The following is a 25,818-nucleotide window of genomic DNA, read 5'->3' as shown; positions in this document are numbered from 1 at the left end:
TCTTGTATCTCAGATAATCATTTTCATTGTTTCTGAAGTATCTCCTTTCATTATTTCACTCTCTTTCTTGAAAGATAATTTTGTAGGGTACACCATTTTAAATTGAGATTTTTTTCTCTTTCTCAGTATTTGGAAAAAATATTATTGCTTAGTTTTCATAATTAATGTAGAGAAATCTATCAATTTGTCATTCCTTTGCAAGTAATTTCCTCTTCCTCCTCCTTCTGTTTTACTGATTTTAAGATTCCTCCTTTTGCTGTTTTGAATTTTCACATAATGTGTTCAAGCACAAATTTCTTTTTTACTTGTGCTTTAATTCCAGAAAACCTCCAGCTACTATTTCTCCAAAACTTCCTCTCTGATCTTCTTTAATCTTTCTGTCTGGGGCTCCAATTAACCCTTGAGACATGGCAGTAAAAATAGTTTAGGTAAGGCTTAAATATGAAAGGCAATTTAAAAAAATTTAGAAGATATTTAAAGAATTTTTGTTTTTATTAGTCCGTGTTTGCAGCGCACAGTGATTCCATTCATTGTGGGATTTGGTACACGTACACAACACATTTCAGTTCTTTTTTCATGTTTTTCACCTCGCTCCCTTCTCTCCTCCCTCATTTCTTGGTCACACCTTCCCTTTTGCAAATGATCTATCTTCTTATTTCCTGGTACCTATCCTTTATTACGCTCTTTAATATAGCTAAAGTTTGGGTTTCTTATATAAAAATCATGAGAGATTTGAGCTTGTATGCCTGATTTATTTCACTTAATCTTATGGTGCATCCATTTTCCTACAATTAACTCAAGTTTATCCTTCTCTGTGGCAGAGTAGTATTCCATTGCATATAAATACTACGTGTAGAAGAATATTTTTTTTCTTCAGAATTTATTTTTTGGTACTGTGGGTTGAACCTAGAACCTCGACAATGAGCTAAATTCCAAGCCCTTTTGTATTTTGAGACAAAGTCTCAGCGGTTGCCCAGGTGGGATTTGAACTTGTGATCCTCCTACCTTAGCCTTCCAAGTGCTGAGATTACAGTAGTACACCATCATGCACTGCTAAAGTTTTGCTGAGCAAGATGTAATAAAGCACACACTTAAAGGAAAATATTAGTATATCTGATTACATTAAGGTCAAGAAAATATCTAAAAAAGAACACATTTAAAAATATAAAAAGATCTTATTTGGTGTCATGAATTTGTGAATTTAAACATAAATAATGTTTCAAACCTTTAATTATTCTTCTGAATATTCAAATTAGCCTATCTTTGGTCTGTGGAAATCTTTTTGAATTGGTCCTGGGCATTGTTGATCAAAATGAACAATTTTTGTAGCTTGCTCACCTTCATGTATGGATTATAGACTCATAACATTTCATCTTCTCATCAGGAGATAGTCATTTAGTCAACTATCCTTGGTTTTTTTTTTTTTTTGTGGGAAATTGTATTTGGAGTCTACAACCAGTTCCCCTTTGTAGTTCTGTAGGGAGCCAACTTAAGATACTGACAACTGTTAAACAGAAAATAGCATTTGTCTTTCTTTCATACATGAAAATATCATGGGGTATCAGTTGTTTACAAGAGGAAGGTATTTTTAGAAAGATTTTTAAAATAGAAGCATTCTGGCTAACAAACAAAGATGGACTGATAGCATTCGAATATCACCATTTTGCAACCCTAAAGACAAAAAAAGAACTAATGGACCAAGTGATGACCATCAATAATAGCTAAAATTTCAAAGGGAGAGGGCTCTTGATGTAAGTACATTACACTGCAGTGTAAAGAAGTGATTGTGCTGAGAGAGTTGACATTGAATCTATTCAAGTGTTTTAATTTAACTACCAGTTTATGTAAAATACAGGCAGCAGAGGAATATGCTGCAGTATACCACATAGACTCAAATGACAAAATTCCAACCTAGGAATTCTGTAAGAGAAAAGCTTGGCTTCATCAACAAGAAGAAGCCGGGGATATAGCTCAGTGGCATAAGTGCCTGCCTGGCAAGCACAAGGTCCTGAGTTTGATTCCCCGTACAAAAAAAAAAGCCATCAACAATAAGAAAAGCACTTTCAAAAAATGAAAGAGAAGGAGAAAAAGGAGTGGGGAGAGATCTTACAAATTAATATGTATTTAAGAGATAGTTGCTACTTAGTTAATTATAGTGGTTATTGGATATGAATGGTAATTGCTGTGTAATATTGATTCAAATAAACAACTACAAGAATATTTACAGAGGGATTTGTGAAATCTGAACAATGATTGGATAATTTGATATACTAAGGCATTTAAAAAACATTATTGGATTGATAATAGTATTTTAGTTTATCATGGTATAATGATTTTATAAGATCTTATCCTTTGAGATTTATACTGAAACACCTACTTAGGAAGTGGTATGATATCTGAGAATTTCCCTCTGAGTAACCTAATGTGGAGGACACAGGATGGTGACACAGATGAAGCAAGATTAAACATGAGCTGGATGATGGGTACATTGGGATTCAGAATATTATTTTCTCTATTTTATATATGTTTGAAAATTTCCATGAGATTTTTTATTTTTTTATTTTTTTGGTACCAGGAATCGAACTCAGGACCTTGCGCTTGTCAGGCAGGCGCTGTGCCCCTGAGCTATCTTCCCAGCCCTCCATGAGATTTTTTAAAAAGTGAAAATGTGATCTATCACCTGAGAAGAGGTGTGTTTAATGCTTAAAATTTAAAAATTAGTATCGAATATATAAAGAAAGTCTTCATATCAATAAGAAAAAGGCAAAAAGCCCAATTTAAAAATTGGGCAAAGTACATGAATAGACAAATGATAGAAGTTTTTCACGATTTTAAAATTATATCAAGTGATACTCAGTTTTCTGTTAATAAGAAAAATGCAAATTAAAATGACACTGAAATATTTGTACAACTATTAGTTTGGTCAACACTAAAATGTTAGATAATGCCACATATTGGAAACCTTATGGAGAAATGAGACTGTTCTCACTGGGGTAGGAATTTAAATTTCATTTCCACTGTGGAGACAAACTGGGCACTAGGTAGTAAGTCTGAAAATTTGCTCTCAGTAATGAAAATTTGCAAGATGCTTGCTTGCCTTCCTAGACTTCCCTATTGATGGGATGCAGGTGATTGATCCAGGCTGTCAAACACGAAGGCAGAATTAGAAAGTGAGAACAAAGCAGATCCCTTGTAGTGAAGGTAGAGTTTCCGGAAGTAGCAGTAACCCAGAAACAGCATAAGAGACCAGTCTGTGGCATTTTGGAAATAAAGTGGTAGAAACTGTGCTTAAGTGGAGTAGCATGATTATCATTAGCTCAATTCCCTGGGGTGAGGCTAGGTGATTTCCCTTCAAGTTTGATTCTCAAGCCCCCCTTGAGATTGTGTAACCTGTCTACATGAGTGACTTTCCTGTCCCTGAGAAAACATATTCAACACTTGCAATTGAAAGGAGAAGAGGATTATTTTGGCTTACTGTTTCAGAGGATTCTGTCCATGGTCGGTTGGCTCCAAGGCAGAAATGGCCTGGAAGATGGGCATGATGAAGGAAAGCTGTTTACCTCATGGTGGGCAGGCAGCATCAAGAGAGAAGGGAGGAGCTGAGGACAAGAATACACCCTTCCAAGTCACACCCTCAATGACCCGCCCCTTTCAATCAGTCCCTACCTCCAAATCTGAGACTTTTGGAGATAATTTAGATCAAAACCATAACATTACCCAATATCCTGTAAATTATTTTATTACTTAAATGATTCATAATGGATTTCTGTTGCTTATAACTAAGAAACGTGCTGGTGTGGAAAGCAATTTGGAATGCCTATAAAAGTTGAAGATACACATACATGTACTTGATTTCACTGCTGTGCATATACCTTAGGGCAGCATTGTCCAATAGAAATTTCTATGAGGGTGGTAATACCACCCAATGTTCTAGACACTAATAGCATATGGCTACTAGGTACTTGAAACATGACCAGAGTAATTGAGTGGATAAAATTTTAATTAAATCAATCAAGCTAATTAATTGAGTTGACTTTAAATTTAAGTAGCCACCTATAGCTATTGGCTACTTTATTGAACAACAGAACTCTAGCAAACTTCTCGCCCATGTGCACAAAATGCTCATTGCAGCAGTATTTATAATAATAAAAATCAGAAAAAGCCGCATTTGCAAAAAATTTTATAAAGTAATGAAAATGAGGAAATTGATTTTGTATTAACAACATAATATGTCTAAAGAATACAACTTAGAGAGAACACACAAGCTGCTTTATAGAGGAAAAATTTGGGTTGGGGAAAAAGGGAAGGTCTATTATTATGTGGTATAATACCACCTGATATAAAGTTGAAGAAAACACATAGCTATTCTTTATATTGTTTATTGATTTAAAGAGTGTCAAATTTTAAGCAACATAAAAATGAAGGTTTCATATTAAGTTTAGGAGAGTATTTCTTTTGTGAAGACAGGAGAGATATTGGACGTCTTCAACTGTAAAAATTCTAAGATGTGGTAAAGATGAAATTAGTAAATACTAACTTGTTTTATTATAATTAGAATTAAATATGTATATATTCTCTTATGCATTGATTAGCAGGCTAACCTGCTTCTTCAGCCTCTTTCCCTTCCAGGGATCTTAACAATTATTTGCCCTTCATACCATTTCTCCCTCTTCCACAATAATGGAGAGTGGTTGGGGTAGAGTATTTTATTTCCCAGCCCCCATTGCAGGAGTGATGTGTGGATGTGTGACTAATGTCTTAGCAATGCAAGATAGATAGAAGCAATATAACTTTCCTTTCACAGATTCCTGCCCCCGGCTCTATGCTCCTGATGGCTAGAATGGCAAAAACCAAAGCAACCTTGGAAGCTATGTGTAGAGAGGGAAATTCTGTTGTGAACCTCAATTTCTGAATGGTTGTGTGGGCCACAGTCTGCTCAGCCACCCACAGCTGCTAACCTGAGAGAGGAATGAATGACCTCGTATCTGAAGCTTCATTATTTCTGTCTCATGGTGGCAGAGCCTTTGGATAGGGTATCACCTCCTTCTCCTGTTTTTCTACTTGCAGTCATCAAAAATAGCTTTCTCATACCTGCATCGTTCTCTGTGTTTGTTATTCTCTTTGTGAATATAAGAGATTAGTAGGAACTATGAATAATAGTTTTTACTTCTACTTAGGAGGTATCAAATGTACAATAAGTTTTTTTGAGACAGGGTCTTGCTATGTGTTTCAGGTTGGTCTTGGACTGACTATTCAGCTCAGGTTGGCCTTGAACTTGTGGCACTCCTCTTGCCTCAGCCTCCTGAGTGCAGGGGTTACAGGCATGTGCCACCATACCAGGTTATGATAAGGCTTCATAACTTCTGGACACAGTGGGTAGAAGATAATACTAGTAACATTTTTTTTTTTCCGGTACTGGGAATCGAACTCATGACCTTGTGCTTGCCAGGCAGGTGCTGTGCCACTGAGCTAAATACCTAGCCCACTAGTAACATTTCATAGCACTTATAATTTACTAGGACTCAGACATTTGGCATATATGAGCCTGCCTCTAGTCCCATCCTCTCATTCACAGTTGAAACATGGTCCAAAGTCATAGTTGACTAAGTATGCCAAAGAATTAGTGACAAAATGTCCTGGTTTACTTCCCACCCCATTTCTCACCTTTCCTTCTTGTCTCCCTTGCTTAGAAAGCAGTTTAAAGATAACTTTGTGGATATATGGTGTTTGAATTTTACCCATAGTAATTTGTTGAACATGAGGACAAGATACATGCACACCTGGGAATTTGTAAATCTGGGCTGCTGTGATTGTTCACTTTCACACATATTGGAAGAATAAACTTCTTAGCGCTAGTTAGAAGTTTTGAGACAGAGAAATGTCTAACTATAAATTCTGGGGTACTGATTCAAAGGTAGAAGTGATATTTTTTACTCTGGAATTTTAGAATTTATTTCCTATAGGAAATAGGCAATGCCTCTCTAACTTTTCCCTTAAAGTTTGTTAGTGACCAAGAACAAGGTACAAGGTGAGAGAGGGATCCTGGCTCTAAACACCAAAGCTCTTTGCTCATGAACAAAAATTCCTTGAAAAGTATTTTACTTTTAAAATGGATGTTGATTTTTCACATTCTACCCCACAACATGGATGTATTTGTGTTTAGTATAAAACAGTCTTTTCAAAATGACCTTCCTTCCCCCTCCTTCCCTCCCTCCCTCCCTCCTTTCCCTCCTGCAGAATCTTATTCTATGTCCAGGATGGCCTCCAACCCTCAATGTTTCTATCTTAGCCTCCAGAGTGCTAGGCTTATAGGCAGGCATCACCAGGCCTGGTTATCAGTTACACTTCTTAACCGATGATTTGTCTCTTCAAAACCTTTATGGAAAATTGAAGTATTTTTCCTGTGCCCAGATACACTTTTTAATGTCTCTCAAAAGCACAGCTCTTCTGTTTTTATAGGCATAGCTACGATAGCTGGGAGGAGAGTACTTGATGCTCTTCATTCCAGAGTATGATCTCTCCTTTACTTCCCTGAGATTCAGTTCAAAATTGCCTACAAGTCAAACAATCTGCAGGAGCTGTTTAAACCTCAGACTGATGTGTACTCATGAATGCCTAGAAACTTGCTTTTATAGGTGTGTGATTGCTTATACTTTGCTGGGTAGAATATGGACACTAGAACATTGTGCTAGAGGGGATGCTAGAGATTATTTAAAAGTGTCAATTCACAGACTGAAAGACAGACATTCACATAGATCTTGGTTCTTACCCCAAATTACAAAACTAGTCAAATATTAATATTTTTCAATAAAGATTTTTTTTTCTGTACTGGGGGCTGAACCAGAGGCTGCACAATGAGCTTTTTAAAACATTTTTTTTGAGAGATCTCATAAAGTCATTAAATTGCCCAGGCTGGGTTTGAACCTGCCATCCTCCTGCCTCAGCCTTCCAGAAGTGCTGGGATGACAGGTATGTGCCACTACCACCTGGCTTTTTCCTCAATGAAGAGTTATAATGTTCATATTATAGATTACTGCCAGCTATAGGAGGTGCAGTAGCCATAAGCTGCTTCTTAATCTATCAAGAAGTTGAACATTTGTAGTTTCTAAACTTTTCTAGGTTGTTATTATAGTTGAGATAGACATTTTTGTAGATGATTTTGGAATCCTTTTGTATTGGATAGGTTACTTACAATCAATTACTTACATATTTTAAGCAAATCTCAGCAACAATGCCTAATGAGCATTTTGGAATTATAAGAAAAATACATTATTTAAGTACATAGAGCATACAGTGCCATAATTCAAAGTGGCTAGAACAAAAATCGGCAAATTTTTGCTGTAAAGTGCCAAGGAGTAGACTTTTTAGGCTTTTTAGGTCATGAAGTCTCTGCTGAAACTATTCAACCACTATTTCATGTTTCTGTTGCAATGTAAAAACAGCCATAAACAAAATGCAAAAGAATGAGCATGACTATGCTCCAATAAAACTTTATTTACAAAACAGACAGGGAGGTGAATTTGGGCTTCAAGTTGTTATCTGCCGACCCCTGACCAAGAGGCCTATATTTTATAGATTTTAAGTGGTGTGTGAATATAGAGTCACGCAGAATGCCAGTTAAAAATATTGTGATTATCTTTTGTTTGGTTAGTTTTATTTTGTTTTAAATAGCCGCTACATATTTTAATAAATTGAATGTAAATCTAAGTGACAGGGTACTTCTGGAGACATATGTGTGGTCTGGCAAGATTTCAGGTAATGTGACTCATCTAAGTTACCTCAGCTGTAGAATGGCATAGAGTATCCTTAGTTAATTGCTATTTATGAACTAGCCAGCTCAGGAATGATAGTAGCATGCTCTGCAGACACAAAGGGCATAATATTATTTAGAGATGACTTTGTTATATGTATGCGCTTCTTTATTTTGTTCCTTGAGTGTGCCAAGTTTCTATCCCAGCCTCCTGTGTGGCCTGCTGAATTATCTTTGCTTCTTTATCTGAATCATAAAGTGTGATGCTCTCCCGCATCTCATGGGCGTGGCGAGGAAAGGTCTACGGCTTTGCCAAATGTCATCTATCCAGCACGTCAATGCTATTGAAGATGGACATGTCCTACATATCTAACTGTTGCATACTGAGGACTGCCAGGCCTCAGACAACCTGACAAGGGAGATAAAAAGGAAAGAAAACTAACAAAACTGAAAAGAAGAGACAATAAAAGGTAATGGTTGAGTGGATAACGGCAGGCAACATCTTTAACTACCATGAAAAGTATTAAGCCAATGTGTTTGTTGAATTCATTTTGTTGGTGGCCACTTTGTGCTCATTCTGAACATCCAGCAGTTAGCTAAGTAAACACACATGACTGATGAAAGAAGAAAGGGAACTATTTTTACAGGGGCCATTAAACTTTAACTACCATCTGGCAGGGAATGATTAGAGAAGATCAAAATTAAGGCAGTCAACACAAATGCTGTGTGAATACCTCAGGGAATTAACATGGATAAAGACAGTGAACTTGTGGTTAAATAAAGAGACAGACATAAGAGGGAAGTGGTGAACACATCCTTTATAGCTTTGGACTTCATGGTCACATTCATTGCCAAAGGAGCTCAAAGGAGGGAAAATAACAAGGAGGCCATGAGAAAAACTGAAACACCTGGAAATAATCAGATGCTCTGTACCAATCATAAAAATGAAAGTTAAAGAACTACACAGGGCCACATCATTTGGGCTTCCTCCCTGCCCAGGAAGGAAATGTTTATAGGAGAGGTGTGTTGAAATTGGCAGGTAGTTAATATTCAGATTAGCCTACTATTTAAAAGTAGGAAATGGTTGTATAAACTGGTGGGAAAAACATTAGGAACGATGGCCTTGTGAACACGAAAGACTCCATAATATCTGGGAATTACTGTTTGCCCACTAATTAAACAGTCACCCAGCAGGCAGTATGGGAAAGAATATGGAGAAGGGAAGTTGAGCCTTACTCTTTTGGGGGCATATCTCTGTCTTCCATCAGTTGCCCTAAGGCGATTTCACCCTGTTAAAAGTACACATGAAAGAAGATTCGTGGAGAAAGTCACTTTGGGGGGTTTGTTTTTAATTGTAACTTGTCTTTGTATACTGATGAATTCTGGCCAACATTGCTTAACACCTGAAAGAGAAACAGTTGTGGGATAAAGATTTCTCACCTTGGGAAAGTTGCAGGCTGTGATCCTAAAGCTGGCTCCCTAAAATAATGGCCTTCACACGTTTCCCTTCTTGAGTGGGATCAGCCCAACTCTTCTTTGGGGTTGGAGCATTACAAGTAGGGAGACAGAGTTCATCAGGACCAGGCAAGTTATACCTCAAGGGCAATCTGCAGATAAAACTCAATGGGAAGTGGGGGTATAGGGTGTGGTTGCACACACTTATAATTTCAGCGTTCTGGAAGGCTGAGCCAGGAGGATCATAAGCATGAACTCAGCCTGGATAATTTAACAACTTAGTAAGATGCTCTTGCAAAATAAAAAATGAAAAATGTCTTGGGTACTGAGAAAAAAAAAAGAAATAAAATGTTCACACTTTGAATAATTGTTGGCATAGTTTGGAGATAGCAGAAAAGAACACTTATTTGTTTGTTTTCTTTGTTTTTGTTGTGTTCAGGATCAAATCCAGGGCCTCACAAATGTGAGGCAAGTGCTCTATCACTGAGCTATATCCAAAGCCTTTGTTTCTTACATTTAGAATAAAGTATTTTAGAGCAAAATTCTCTTTTAATTAAAATTCAAATGATGACAAAATTTATGCACATATATCCAATGTGTAAGAAAATGGAGCGTTAAAAGTAAGATAATTCAAAGGTATGCCAGAAACCTCATCATTAACACATTTCCTTCTGCCTTTGTACTTCTGGAATCTCTAAACATCTGGTGGTTTTACCATCAGGAAACAGTACAGTATCCATCTGTTAAATCAGGCTTTAGCTTGATTCACCTGGGAGGATCAACCAGATGTGGGCATCCTTTACATTATTAATGATTTCAGTCTTCCCTTTGTACATGCCTGGTGAGGGCACAGTGGGGTACAACCTATAAATGACTAAAAGTGAAGAAGTTATATTTTACTTTATTTTAGGCATAATGAAGAACAAGAACACTTTTTTTTTTTTTAAAGCCAGGGCATAAATCATTACAAACTACTTAAATTCTGCTACCAGGTGGCTTTTAGCAATCCTCTCCACCTTTGACTGGAAACGTTTTGCAAATGTTATCTTTTATTTTTTAAATGTTCTCAGTTGTTTCTTTATTTGACAATAAAAAAGGAAGAAGACACTGGATTTATCTCAGTTGTACTTTTGTAACATTCCAGTTTATTTTGAAGGCCATTTTTTCTGATATCCATATGAACTTGAGAATGAAATTACCTATATTTGCCTATAACTTTCTTATTAGCAAATCAATATTTAGGGATACAAATGAAGTAAAACTTTCCAACTTTTTAACTTGCTTTTTTACACCTGAGCAAATTTATATTAGACATGTAGATTACATGTGCATGTAAAACAGACACACCCCTCAGCTACTCATAACTTACTGTCTCACAAGTATTGTTCTCTTTGGACAGAACTAAATTTTTAAAGGAAAGTGGTGTAAGTGGGAGTAAATAGGCAGACCTCCTCATGAAATAAACTAGATAAAACCAGCAACTATTAAACCCACTATTCCACTAATCTTTCTTTTCTGTCCTAAATATAGGAGGTATGATCAAAACACAATGAATGTTTAAATAAAAATTATAAACCCTCTTACTCCAAAGTTCTTGCCCCCTTCTGAAGCAGTTCTGTAAATCTTCTTTCATGTCTTTACAAAGTGTGACCAAAACTACGGTGAATGCTGCTTTCAAGTGTCACCAACGGGAAAGGCCGCTCCTGACAACATGAGTGTGTCCTCATCTACCTTGTTCACCCGATCTGGCACTGTGCGACTTCTGGCTCATCCCAAAGTCAAAATGACCATGAAAGGGAAACGTTTTCAATCAGTTGAGGTTAATGAGGCAGTCAGGATAGCTCAACTAAAGACGTGCAGGACACAGGCCTCCAGAGCTGCTGCAGAAAAGTGGCAAGAACAATGGGATAAACGTGTCCAAAGCAAGGGGGAAGAGCTTGAGGGGAACTCATGGCAATGTGTCCTTTACTGTAAATTTTTTAAACATTTGCTGTATTTTTTGATTATGTGCATATAAATGTGTACGATGTGTGTGCATGAGCTAAAAACACCACTAATGTCATGTGAGCTGCTGCAAATGGGCTGCTGTAACTGCTGGAGCCCCAGGTGGAGGGAGAGGTACACAGGTGAGTGGAGGCCCTGCCCATACACTCACTTGAGGTAGCACAGACTGTTCAGGTCCTCCTGGGCTAAGAGGCTGTTGTGGGCCTTTGGGTCATTCTTGCACCATTGTGCTCTGTTTTGCTGTTCTATATTTGCTTGTTTCACTGTTCTATAAGTAGGGAGAAGTGGGATGTTCAACTAGTTTAAGGAAACTTCCTGTACCCCTTAAACACCAAATCATGCATGTTTATTTATTCTTGTACAAATACAGTAGATCTGCACCTATAACTGCTTATAAAAGAAAAAACGGTAAGTCATGCGGGGAAACAGGGCTCTTCTAGGGCTTGAGCACAGGAGAGGGTAGAGCTGAGTGGGAAGAGTGTGGGCCAGCAGTGGGGCCTGGCAGTCCTAGCAGGCCTTCTCCAGGAAAGCTTTGTAACACTGGACGCACTGCTGGTAAACCAGCTCCAAGTCAGGCTCATTCCCATAATAGGGATCTTCAATGGTGAGCTGTTTTTGTGGATCATAGCTCCCAACCAGGTGAATTTTAGCTTTGTGGTTTTTCACTTGATTATATTTTTTATTCAAATCTCTCAGATTGCTTTCATCCATACACAGTATGTAGACCAAGGCTGAGAAGTCCTCTTTGGTCACCTGCTGGGCAACGTGACTCATGAGGATGTCATGCTTCTGCGTGTAACTCTGCCCTCGATAGTCAGAGGATTTCCCACTTCACATGTAGATGTGGCTGCACTATCTATGCTCCAGTTACCTGAAATGTTCTGATCAATTACAAGTTTTCTGAAAACTGCTTCTGCAGTGGGTGACTGGCAAATGTTACTCAGACACATGAACAGCACCAACTTCAGCCTGGATTCGGCCATGTTCCCAGGCAGTCACCCTGCAAACACTATCTTGACACAAAAAAAGTCTCCTGATGCTCATGCAAAATGAGTCAATCAGGCAAAGATATTCCCTAGATCTCTCATTTGGTGGCTCTCTATATGAGCTTCACAACTAATTTATAAGTAGCTTCATAGAAAATTCCAGTCCAGAGTCTTTCTTATCCCTATAGTTATCCATCATGTCCATATGTTACAATGTACCTGTGATAAAGTGCTGACTTCAGTCAGTATGGGTGGTCTGAGACATGTGGCATAATGATGTCCTGGGCTCTGTCCATAATGAGAGTGACCTTTGGCAAGTTACTCAATTTCTCCAAGTCTCATTTTCTCTTCAGTAAAATGGAGATGATAATACCTATTTTATAGGGCAGTGTTCAAGATCGAATATGATGTGGTAGATAACCATCCTCAACATGTAGTAAGAACTTAGTGAAGCTAGCTGTTATTAATCATAAGACACTGTAAGGAAACTGCTCATAAAAAGCTTTTCTTGGCAAATTGAGAAGGAATACAGATTTCCCATATGGCTCCTGGCCCTGTGTGTGCCTCTGCCATTATCAACGTCTCCCTCCAGAGTGGCACATTGGTTACAACTGATGGACATATATTAACATGGCATCATTAAAGTCCACAGTTTACATTGGGACTCGCTCTTGGTGCTATACGTGCTGCAGGTTTGGACAGATGTAAAGTGACATACACGCATCAATGTATCTCCACCATTGACTCCTCCTGAGTCACCACCTAAAATTTCTCTGTGCTTTGTGTATTCATCCCTCTCACTTCACTAATCCCTGGCAACAACTGATCTTTTTACTGTCTCTTGAATGTCATATAGTTGGAATTGTACAGTATGTAGTCTTTTCAGACTGGCTTCTTTCACTTAATAATATGTGTTTAAGTTTATTCTATGTTTTTTCATGGATTAATAGCTCATTTCTTTTTAGTACAGAATAATATTCCATTGTTTGAATGTATCACAGTTCATTATCCATCTACTATGGAAGGACATCTTAGTTGCTTCCAAAAATAATTTTTTAAAAAGTTGCTATAAACATCAGCATGTAGGTTTTGTGTGTACTTAAGTTTTTTATTCATTTGGGCATGTACCAAGAGTGTAACTGCTGGATTATACAGTGGGACTGCAAGTAACAAACTGACAAACTGTCTTCCCAAGTGGCTAAAATTTTACATTCCCACGAGCAATGAATGACTTCCAGTCAATTTTGTTGTTATCTTAAAACTGTTCTGAAAAATAAAATCTGTTAAAAACTCTAATGATAGCCTTACTTGACAGAGTGTTTTCTCTTATGAACTGTTTTCTTTCATGATCTGGATCAGTGGTCTCGTGGACATGGGCTTGGTCAGTTTAATTTTTTAAAGTTTCTAGTTCTCTGTGTTGGGAAGAATTACAGCAGGAGTTATTATGTTTATGAGAGGTATTAATTTTAAGAAGTAGTAGCGTTTTCTCAGTGGCTGTTTACTGAGAACTTCCTACATGCTTGGTGTATACCAGGGCCAGCACAAGATGGGAGCAGAGCACCAGATGACCTTAAATACTGGAACTTTGACATATAGTTTGCATTCTAAATTTGCCAAAAAAGAGATATTAAAAATTCTCAAAGATAATTTGCATAACTCTGGGAGAAATATAAGCTTTAAAAAATTTTCCTCATTAGAGTTCTTTAGTCTGGAAAAAATACATTTAGGAAAGAGAACATATTCCTATTGCTTCCAATCTCTGAGAGCCATAGAAACTAGGAGGTGAGCACCTCTTTAAAGACAGACATGAAACAGGGGCCACCAGTGGTGCTGCTTGGATTTCTGTAATACAGATTTTCTCTGCTGCCCACTCCCTCCTCGATCCTGGGACACACCTCCCTGGGGTGTTGGCCAATAAGCATTTACTCTTTCCCTTTCCTCTTCCTCTTCCTATGATCTCCAATCACTTCTACTCCTGACCTCATCCTGGACTTGCCTCTGCTTGGGGCACAGCTGGGACAGGTGCCATCATTCTAGCTTCCCTAGGTCTAAATGAACAATATGTAAAAGTTAATGTGGGGACCCTCCGTACACCCACCTCTTTCTAGAACCCTTCCCCTGCCTCTCAGCTCCCTTTACCCTTTCCTATTTCTTCTACTCTTGCTCCCCCTACCTATCTCCCCTCTTCTTCTCCTCCCTCCACTTCTCTTACCCTCTTGTCCTCTTCCTTTTCTGCCACTGCCTTCTTCTCCTCTCTCCTCTCCTTCTCCTCCTCTTCCTACTCTCCTCCTTTCCTCCCCTCTTTCTCTCTTCCCCCTTTTTCCTCTTTCTTTCTCTTCTCCCTCCCTCTTCTTCTTCTTTTCTGACAGCTTGTTGTACTTCAATGTGCAATACTCCAGATACAAGTCATTGCACCTAAAATTGTCATAAGTGGAGGAGAAATCAGGTCAGCATAAAGGGCCTTGTAATAAGCAGCATCTTCATAACCTCCATGTTTACCATCTTTTCTTTCAAGGTGCCATTTAATCAGATCATCAGTTTGAAGAAAGATAATTACAGTTTCTGTAGCATATTTCAAGCTTTTCACTTTCACTATGGTTAGTTCAAACACCCTTGCTTGTTTGTAGTGTGGCTAATTCATTTTAGATTTTAACATTCTGGGTTAATTTGAGGCCCATGATGTAAAGCTCTTAACTTTGCAACCAAATCTGCGGAGTGCTGGACAGCATTCTCTGCCAGTGTTAGGAATGACAAGAAGAGATCTTGCAAGCTCTGCAATGGTAAGCTGTAATGGAGATCCTACCCTAGTTGTATCGTTTTCAAAGTATACAGAAAGGGCAGCTTCCACAGCACCCCGACCTGGAACCACAGATTTTGACTCCAAATCTCTCTTCACCACGCAAAGTGCATCATGTAAAGAGTTCTCCATCTCATCACATATGAAATCATTTGCCCAGGTAAGATAGCTGATGCAGATGTATGAGCCTTAGTATTTTTGAGTAATATCAATTCATCATCACAAATTCTGTCCTGTACCACTTTTTCTGCTTGTCCCAACACTGTAGCTTCAAAAGTTTCTTCACCTTCCAGATTGGCTAAGGCTGACAGAATAGTTGCTCCAGAAGCTTTAGCAATGTTCTCAGGTCCTTTTTAAAGACTCTTCTAACTGCCATATTGCCTGCCTCCACAAAATACTCCAGGAGCATGTCATCAGTTCCAAAAGCGGTTAGAATAATATTGGCAGTGGTTGCAAGGCTCTTTGAATTCTCTCCTTGGTGATCTCTGGTTCTTTTTGTCTAATTCAGTTCATTTTCTTAGGGTCTGAAATAACCACCTGTACACCACTTTATTTTTCTTTTCTGCAGGCTTAAGTCAAGGCATGCAATTTTTGCATTAGTTATTCTTTTGGGTATAGCCCAGATCCCACCACACAGTTAAGTGCACAGCCACTTATCAGCGTGCTTTCTGTCTGACTTCTCCTGTGGGCTTTGAGATTATTAAAAGAATTGACTGGGGAGCAAGGCTGGCCTATGTGTTTAACAGCAAGTACAGCATCTACTACCATATTAGAAAAGAAATCACCATTTATTTCATTAATTTTGGAAGACATTGACATCTTAGTAGCATTTACCAGGCAATCTCTTCCAAGTTTATCTGTGTTAATAATTAGGTTTTTGCTGATATAGAGCACTGCTTCCGTGCAAACAAGACGATAGCCACTAGTAACTGATGTGGGATGAATTTTCTGTTTGACTAGTTCCTCTGTATTTTTCAGAAGCTCTGCTGCAATAATAGCCAGTGCAGTAGTTCCATCTCCAGTTTCTTTGTCTTGAGATCAGGCAGCTCACGAAGAACTTTAACTGTAGGATGCTCCACCATCATTAGTAACTGTTATGTTGCCAATATCTTACCCAAACCAACTGGACCAAGATAATTTTTAAAAAATGATATTTACAATAGAGAGTGCAGCAGATCACCTCCCCGCACTGTGGTCTCTGAACACGAACCTTCATCTTTACAGTGGAGTCTGCCTCAAGTTTCACTTTGACTGCTGCTGACAACCAGTAGTACCTCAGTCCCCAAGCTGTTCAGTGGCCCCAAAAGCACCGATGGCATAGCAAGATCAGAGCAGTACAAGAGGCTGCTGGGTAACACAGTGCCTCCCTCTTCCTCCTCTTCACCCAACCAGGAGGCAGAGTAGACTGTCGCTCCTCCTGGTTCATGGAGGCCTTTCACTTTTACCATTATTTTTCTCTAATCTTCTTGTGTTTTAGAGCTTGGAAGCCCTGGCTCCCTCCTATCTGGCATGGAAGAAGAAGGGAAAGACAGGTTCCTGTTCCTTTCCAGGGTTGCAGCCAGAGGATGTTTTATCTCTGGTCCATTTTCTGAACTGACTTTTCAGGAACAAGCCATACATTGGTGATTGTCTGCAGTGTTTGTGGATCCCATTATTGGCATTTACTGTTAGAAGGAATTCTGTGGTTGACCCAAGACTGAACAACATTAGAAAAATAGCTTTCTAAAGTATTTAAAAAACAGAGCTGGAGTCTACCTAGTGGTTTAATCTTTAACAATATTTTATTCATATTTTGCTGGATATAATTACATTTGTGGGATCTTCATTTGATCTGAGTTGTGCTTTATAAATTATAACATATAGCTCTATAGAGCATTCTATAATTGGCACTAGATTCAAAAATTATGAACTGGTTTTTGTCTTTGCAGGTGGTCAGTGGAGGGGAAGAGAGTCAGAGAAAACTCTAAAGGTTGGAGACTTCCAGATTAGGGTCTTGTGGGCTGCACATCCTCTAAAAAGCCATAAATCCTTTTAAAAACACTTCCCAGATACATCCAAACCATTCCTAAGCCAATATTTCAAAACCCACAATTTTACTTTTCCCAATGAAATCAAGCCAAATTCATTTTTGTTCAGATTGCTAAAAACTGAAAATGGGTTAAGGAAAAAAGTGGAGGATATTACAGGATACTCTTTATTTCTCTATGTAAAGGATAACCACGACAAATATTGACTCATAAAATATAATACAGATTTAGTGGACAATTGATTAAAACTAGAAAAAGAATTTAAATAGGGTACAAATGCATATTTGAAATATTTTTTCTCCATATGTGCACATGCAGGCATATGCATGTGTATATATATATATATACAGAGAGAGAGAGAGAGAGAGAGAGAGAGAGAGAGAGAGAGAGAGAGAAATATAAAATATGTTCCACAGTCCTATATGTTAACCAGAATAAAAAAAAACTACTACCAGAATGGTATTGAACATCCTTCAAATTTTTATTTTTCTTTTTGAGATGGGGTCTTGCTATATTACCCAGTCTGGCCTCAAACTCCTGAGCTCAGTCATTCTTCCTACCTTAGCCTCCTGAGTAGCTGGGATGACAGGTGCGTACTGCACCCATCTCCACACTTTGAAACTTTAGGCTTTTGAGCAATTTTCACACATTTCATGGGCCGTTCATTATCTTGCAAGATTAGCCTCTATTCTAAGATGTAAAAGAAAATGAAAGAAGATAAAGACTCACTTAAATGAGGTAACTTCCATGTCTTAATGCTTTCAAAATAGGTACATTGACTTTTTAAAATGGAGATTTCTGGGGGCCTCAGGAGCTACTACTTTATTTCAAATGATAAGAACAATAAACTGAGCACCTACAATGGGCCAGCCATAGCGTTAGATGTCTCACAGTCATTCATCTTGTCATGTAATTTCAATACAACTTTTCAAGGTTGGCAAGTTTCTCCAGAAAGACTGATGCTCAGGGAAATTGAGTAGTAGGATATGCTGTGGTTTTTAAATTCCACCCAGAATTTGGTTAGCAGTGCTGTGCTTACTTGCCTTGGTATTTACCTTCCCATTTGCCTTTCTAGCATCTCTTGAAGCCAAAAGGGAGAGAACTACTCCAATAAAAGGGCCAGTTGCAAATACCTCTTTATCTATCCGCCCTGTTTAACCTTTCAGCCATTTAGCACATAGCGGATAGAGACAGGTGCTACACCTCCCCTTAATACCTTTGGAAGGTCTCTCATTGCATGCTAGAAATCCCAAATGAGTAAATCCTACAAGCTTTCCCAAGGTCTGTGCCCAGCCCTTCTCCAAAGCTTTTGCAGCCACATTGTGCCTCCTCTGGGTTACCTCTGTAGAATCCCTGAGCACTTTCCAAATGTTTTCTCTTCCTGGAAAGCTCTGAGACTACGCATTTTGCAGACTGTGGCTTAAATGTCACCCCAAAGGGACCATTTCCATTAGTGCTTCCTATCAGTCCCTTGACAGCATATTTGTAATTTGTACTTGCATGTTCGTTTGTCATTGATAGCTCCCACAGATTTGAACCTCCTACATAAACTTTGCGCTGAGTGCCCAGTGGGGGTTCCATGAATACTTGTGGAATGGATGAATGAATTTATGAGTGATAGAAAAACAAACAGGAAACTGTGAATTTGATAGAACAAAGACCAGGCCCTATCTGACTTCAGAATAGCACCACAGGTTATAGGGATTAGGACATGTGGGTAGATCTTGTTGGGGACTCAAGATGAATTTTTAAACTTTATACTGAAAACAGCTAACAAAATCTAAAGGAAGATGGTTACCTCCTTTCTATCCTTCAGAGGACTACTGTGTACTTCAAACAACTAACTGCTTTGTAGCACATCTAGATGTTGTTATTCTTTGTAAGTTTCATGATTAAAACCTCAATACTTTGAAAAGTTAGGGAACTGGGTCCCGATTGTCTTATGCTAACTTTCTCTTAGCCCTGTCTGTACCCTAGGGGCCCAAAGGCTGTGACAAAAAAGCATTGTGCATAGAACATTTACACGCTTGATGTAGTACATGGCAGTTGCTAAGGCAGAAAGCCAGAGGTAATGAGCACTGTGAGAATTATGTGCAGATCTTCTTTGCAGAGCTTCCCAACTGTAATTGAACCATCCCCTCCTGATCCTTCAGGTGCTATCAGCATGATTTTCTGCAGACTTCAAGAAAATCCCTGAAGGACCAAAGACACTTTCCTGGTGTTACAATCCTTATTTCAAGTGAAGCTAAATATTTGGCTCCTGAGTATTTTAATGTTTCAAGAAAAAGAAAATTTCAAGTTGCAACTCCTACTCCAGCCCCACACTGTGACAGAAATGAAGAAATAGAGCTTTATATCTAAGGCAAAAGAAATATCTAATATTTGGAATTATTCAAGGCTGAGCAGAAACTTGGTTTTTCAATTTAAAGTCACAACATATTTTGATTTGTGCTTTTTCAAGTGTTCTTTTGAAGAAATAGTAGAAGAGAGTTAATGTTCTATTAAAGAAAAAGTATAATGTTAGCTTATGATCCCTTCTAAGATCCCTGCTGACAGTGAGCAATCTCTAAACCTAGCAGTAGGATGCAAAGGCTATTTAGATGTGGTAATGTAGATTCTTTTCACAAATGCAGCCTATAAATTTCATTCAAAGAGCAACAAGTTCTAAAAGCAATGTCTCTGTTATAATCCATGTTTATCTCAGATATTCTGTTAGATCTACAGGCATTTGTGTGTGTGAGTGTATGTGTGTGTGTGTGTGTGTGTGTGCACACGTGCGCGCACGTGTACACACCATTAGCTAGAAATTGGTTTAATTTCTTTGCAGTTAGAACCCATAGCACCAGAAGTATAGATCCTGTTTAGTACTTCTGGCCTCAGCAAAGAGTTCAGTCACAAAGCAAGAGATAAAAATTCTGTCTCCTTCTCGAACTTCTAGAGTGGATTTAAGCATTGGCAGGAAAAATACCTATGTGCACACTCTTCACATTTTGAAGATCCAGGATTTAGATTTGTCTGCAGTATGATTTTTCTCTATGTATATTAAAAATATTAGTTTTCTGAACCGAAGCCTCACTAGAATATACATTTACAAATAAAATTCCCTGATATTAATATAATGATGGACACTATTTTTAAAAATTCTTACTATGCACTGAACACTTTACAAATACTTCATTAAACACCTATTACCATTCCCTAAAGTAGGCACTGTTCCTATTTCATAGCTGAAAAATACTCAGAAATGTGGAGAAATTTGTCAAGATTCTACAATTGTTCAGGGCTGCAACCTGCTTTCAAATCTAGCTTTGCCAGGCTCTGCAAACTGGACTCTTTGCTACCATATGATTCTACTACTTAATCATCTCTTCTGTTTCTGCTTTCTTCTTCTTTTCCAGGATGAAAGAGAAAAAGGTTTTTCCAGACAAAGGTCAGTTTTTGATGATGTCTTCTCTTGTGTTAAAATGTGAAATCTCTTGTTTCAGTGCCATTCAAGTATTTATTTTTCAGTTTCTGTATCCTTTTCATGTACAAAATATTCTTAATTTTAAAAAGTAGAAGGCACATAATTTGGTATTTTCAGAATCTAGTCAAATCAAAGTATGTTTACTTTCAAAATGATCAGGTATTTTGGTTACTTATGATTTTCATGAGCTTGGTATTAAGACATGTTTTCCAACCAATGGATGTTAGTTTCTAGGGGTCTCTGGAATTATTGCAGAAGATCTGTGAATTGATTTTGAGCAACTGTCTCCACCTACAAGTAATGCTACTTTCCAAATACATCTAGATGTCAGGATTAATTAAATGCAATTTAATTTAAAATTAAATTAATCATTAACTTGGCAGTAGCTTTTCATCATTATGTATCTTCCTAATCAGCAAACATTAAAAGTTCAAGTACTTTCAGTGAGGGATCTTCATACATAAGAAAGCTGTGAATCACTTTGAAAGACCACTCTGAGAGTCTCTAAATAATCACTAGAGATTTCCAAATGTTTCCTGAGAGATCCTCAAAGAGATCTACTTAAACAAGAAATTTGTCTCACAATATTATCTTTATAGAACATCTCATTTTTGTTGAGTTCAATATTTTGAGAGAGAAACAAAAGAACTCTCTTAGGACCATGACTTCCTCAAGGTTAAACTTATGGAGAGAACAGTGAGACTTCAACCCGAGACTGAAAGGTTGATTGGCAGGATGTACTTGTTATGGCTTTCTGCCTAAACCATGATTTATCACTTTGAGAGGACCATGGGTTATGAACTATATCTGCGGTCTTCATTTTTTGCTGTTGTCAAATTATGCCTCAACACCAAAAGGAACATCATCCTTTACTCCCCTACTCCTGCCAGAAGCTGCCCAGGAAAGGCAGGGAACATGATTTACTGTACATCAGAGCAGAAGAACCTACCATGGAGACCCTGTCCAGGTGGCCTGCCTGCCTGCCTGCCTGCCTTCCTTCCTTCCTTCCTTCCTTCCTTCCTTCCTTCTTTCTTTCTTTCTTTCTTTCTTTCTTTCTTTCTTTCTTTCTTTCTTTCTTTCTTTCTTTCTTTCTTTCTTGTACCAGGAATCAAACTCAGGACTTTGCACTTGCGAGGCAAGCACTTGTACCACTGAGCTATATCCCCGGCCCAAATCTTGCTTTCTGATGCCATGACAGGACCACAGATGGATATTTTTGTGTATGCATTTTACAATTTTATAATTCTCCCTTTCTTGGAACCAGGTGGTAATTTGATTTCCATATGGTATACGTAAAATGCTGTTCTTAATGTCGGCAACACTAGGGTCGCTATCTCCAGCAGCACTTTTCTACCGGAGTAACCAGGCTGGTTGGAATGAATAAATGAGAAACCATGAACTTCTTCATGAATAAAGTAGATGAGCTTTAGCCTGATTTATTTTTATAGATAGTTTTTCACCTTTCTTCTGCTTTTTTGGTTGTTGCTTTCTAAAAAATGAAGTAATTAGATGTTTGAATATCGTTAAATAAAGTGGTACTATATATCTGAAGGTGTAATTTCTGAATTGTTGAAGAAATTAAGACAATAATAGAATTTTTTTTTTTTTGTGTGTGTGTGTGTGTGTGAAGTCTAAAGGTCAGCTGGATCAGATTTCATTCCCAGTAAGAGTTATCAGAATAGAATTTGTAGAGTAGAGTAGCATTCATCTATATGTATTAGCTAACAATGAAATGTAGTTGAAATTAGGTTGATCTCATGGAGTGCTTTATGCAGGCAAGATATTTGCTAAGATTTGTAGTCAGAGAAGTAATAAATATATATATTTGCAATTAAATGGATATTATGATTGCAAAAACATAACAATTTCATATTTCTGGCCTTTATTTTTTATTTTAAAGATTAAGCAGCATCTGTTGTATTAAAAATAAATTAACTTTTTTCTTACATGGAAAGAGTAATTTCACATATATTTTAAGATATAGGTAGTATCTTTTATATGATAAAAATTAATGTATTTTTGAATTTTTATTCAATTGTAAAAATAACTACAAATCTTTAGAACTTATTTCCATACCAATAATTTTTAATGAAAAGTTATCAATTGCAATAGGAGTAACAAGGATAAAATTGTGAGTGTCTTTATGTTCCAGCACGTAAGCTTAGGCTGAACATTCTTACTGTCATGTTACTGCTCTTCCTTGTAACCTTGACAGATCACCCCTATAAATATCTCTTGGGGTGAAATGTAATTTAATCTGTGGATCTGTATATCGCCTGTTCATGAACATCCCATCAATTGTGCCAGAGTGCTTTCATGATATGCACTGAACTGAAACCATCAAACTTATTTCACTGAGGATTGTTAGTTAGATCAGAATTTTTGGTTTCTACTCTGTGATTAAATTTTGCTAAAAGGTTGTTCACTTATGCGTGGAAAAAAGCGAAACTTCTGGTTTGGTTTTAAAAGACTCTCCTTATACATCTGAGGGACTCCTGGGAACTAGAATATTTGTTTGTTTTTATCTTGAGACTGACCCAATTAGAACCAAGTTATAGTTCCATACAGTCATAGAACTCTTACTACTTCCTGAGGGACCTTGGAACCTGGAGTTTTGAGAACACAGTCCGACAAAATAGATAATGCTGAAATGGTCTCATTAGGATCACAAGAGTCTCAAGGGAGGACAATGCCTATGTACGCACAGTTTTAGCAGAGAACTAGCTGGAGGTCTCTCAAGTTCCTGGCAAGAACCCCAGCTGGGCAGTTCTCGAATGCCTTTTTCCTTCTCAGTCATTCCCAGGATCCTTACCTGAAAATTGTCAATAGCTCTCAAAAGACTTGAGTTCTTAAGAATTGATTTGATGGGAATATTGTGATAAATAAATATAGAAAGGTAATCTAGGACTACAACATGCTTAATATAAACCTATATAATTTATTTCCTTCTGTTTTTTTGCAGTTCTGGGGATCAAACTTAAGACATCAAACATAATAGGCAAGATTTTTACTACTGAGTTACATCCCCAGCAATAATTTTCTTGATGGCTTTTTATTAAATAGAACTCAAGGGGCACAGACCTTTGAGCCTTGCTGGGTAAACCTACATCTCTTTTCTATTAACTAGTATGTAACTTTGGGCCACTCATTTACCTTCTCTGACTTCTGCTTCTGTGTTTGTGAAAAGGGATGAAAGTCTGTGTTTTATTTCAGGAATTGTTAGGACAAAATATGATGATAAATGTGGAAGGATTTTTCAAAGTTAAAAGATATATATATGTATATATATAGGACATATATGAGTACTCAGTCTCAGAGGATTCTACTTTGAAATATTTTTCTTCAATTTTAATGTAATATACATATTATGTTGAGGTGAGAATTATGTTTCAGAAAGTAATTTTTATCAGTATGTAGGGTGTGTATTTATATTGTAAAGGAATTATATAGGAGAGAATTAAGTAGTTTGGGTAGCTACTAAATTTTCACTAAGTCTCCTCTTTCTGTTTGTGTAAGCTATTGGTAATCATTTGTATAAATAATGTTATAAATTATTCTGTATAACTCTAGCAAATATTTATTTTAAATACAAAATAGCTCAATTTTTGTGATGAAAAGACCACAAAAATATCACTTAGTCTTTAGTGGAAAAACTGGCTAGCTGTAAACCCAAACGTTTGGTTTTGTTGCATAAATATCCAACAGTAAATTTAGCTCTAATATAAATGGCAAAATTGAGGTAATAACGACATTACGTTCATTATTAAGCACTGTGTAAATTTGTCATCTTTCACTACCAGCAGAGGGAGCTCTGAGAATTAAATAGTGCCAGTATGGTTTGGTTAATTCTTTTGTGTTTACATATTTTGCTCAGAATAAAAAATAAAAACCCATCACAGATTAATAGAAAGTCATCAAGCTTGGATTAGGTTGTATATTAGCAATTGATTCCAAACTACTAATTATAATCAACTTCAACAGAGCAAGAATATCTGTCTTGCCTCTTCCCACCCTATCAGAGTATTAGCTACAAACTTCTGCAACTGAACACAGTTCAGTAATAATATACTAATACACAGTCTATGACATAGGACATCAGAAAGGATACACTCCTCAAGATACAATTTTATCAAATACACTGCAACAGTCTTGTCTTGCTCTGTTGACTTATAGCCACATGAGAACTGGAAAATACACTCATTTTGTAATCAGTTTAAATAAAATTATATTTTAAACAAAATTATATTTTTATTTAAAATTATATTTATAAATCTTTAAGCAAAGATTTATAATTTGTTTTAATAGAGTAGACTAATCTGAATGGGAAACAAATCATGAAGCATTTATGACTCAACAAAGACTTGTTATAGTAAGTATCTCATTGAGAAATAGGTTTTCCAAACATCAAGAAAAATAGCCAATTTACATGAAGCACATTTTCATTGATTTGTTTCCCTTAATTAGATACAATAATGTAATATAATGTTTGTGTATTTTATGTACCTTAATTAAAGAAACTTGTTGAAAAATAAGACTGTGATAGCTACATTTTGATATTGCATAGCAGCTCTCATTTTAACAAAGATATTTAATATTAACACTTAACATAGTACTAACCTAATATCAAAAGCTCTCCTCTCTTAGCATAAGAGAAGTGATAAGAAATTCACTTCCACAAACATCTATTGAGGAACTGTTAGGGTCCAGGCGCTGTGATAAGTACAGGCATAGGAATGTAAGTAAAAACATATACCTGCTTATAGACAAGACAGTGAAACTGCTGAGCAAGCCGTTGACTACAAGGCAAAGCATTACATATATAATACAGGCAACTCTGCTGGGTTCTAAGATTATTGAAGGCGGGGAACATATCTAATTTTTGTAACCCCAAGACTCAGCACAATGAGTCTACTCAGTGATTCATACATCGATATTGAATTAATTAGGTAATTAATTGTAGGACATATTAGTAAATCTTCTTGGAGAAGAAGTTAGTGTTTTCTACTACCTTCCCTTCCCACCAACCCTGTCCTCTTTCCCAAGTTCTCACAACCCGAAGGATGGCCCTGTTTTTCCCTCATACAGCATAGCAGCTGGGTAACATAATAATAGATGCTTGATTTGCTATTCCCTGGGCTTTTTGTTTGCTATTCTTTATGCTGTTAAAGCTTGGAATACTTGAGGTGTGTATAATGACACACACAAAAAAATAACCAAACGGTAAAGGCAGACATTCTGCTAAGCTTATACATCTATTACCTTATTTGCCTCTTACTGTCATTGTTCCTATTTTCAGTAAAGGGATCTTTTTATTTATTTTTAGTATTTTTATT

General features: G+C 37.2%; 2 pseudogenes; both read right to left on the bottom strand.

Moving 5' to 3' along the window:
- Positions 1 to 11,716: 11,716 nt before the first annotated feature.
- On the bottom strand, positions 11,717 to 12,192 carry LOC102028918 (annotated as a pseudogene).
- A 2,383-nt stretch (positions 12,193 to 14,575) lies between these two features.
- LOC102020178 lies at positions 14,576 to 16,074 on the bottom strand (annotated as a pseudogene).
- Between the last annotated feature and the right edge of the window lie 9,744 nt (positions 16,075 to 25,818).

The sequence above is a fragment of the Chinchilla lanigera genome, unplaced genomic scaffold (assembly GCF_000276665.1).
Source record: "Chinchilla lanigera isolate Chin_1 unplaced genomic scaffold, ChiLan1.0 scaffold00048, whole genome shotgun sequence".
NCBI classification, from domain to species: domain Eukaryota; kingdom Metazoa; phylum Chordata; class Mammalia; order Rodentia; family Chinchillidae; genus Chinchilla; species Chinchilla lanigera.
Note: the sequence above shows the minus strand (reverse complement) of the source record. Positions and strands in the feature narration are given on the sequence as shown.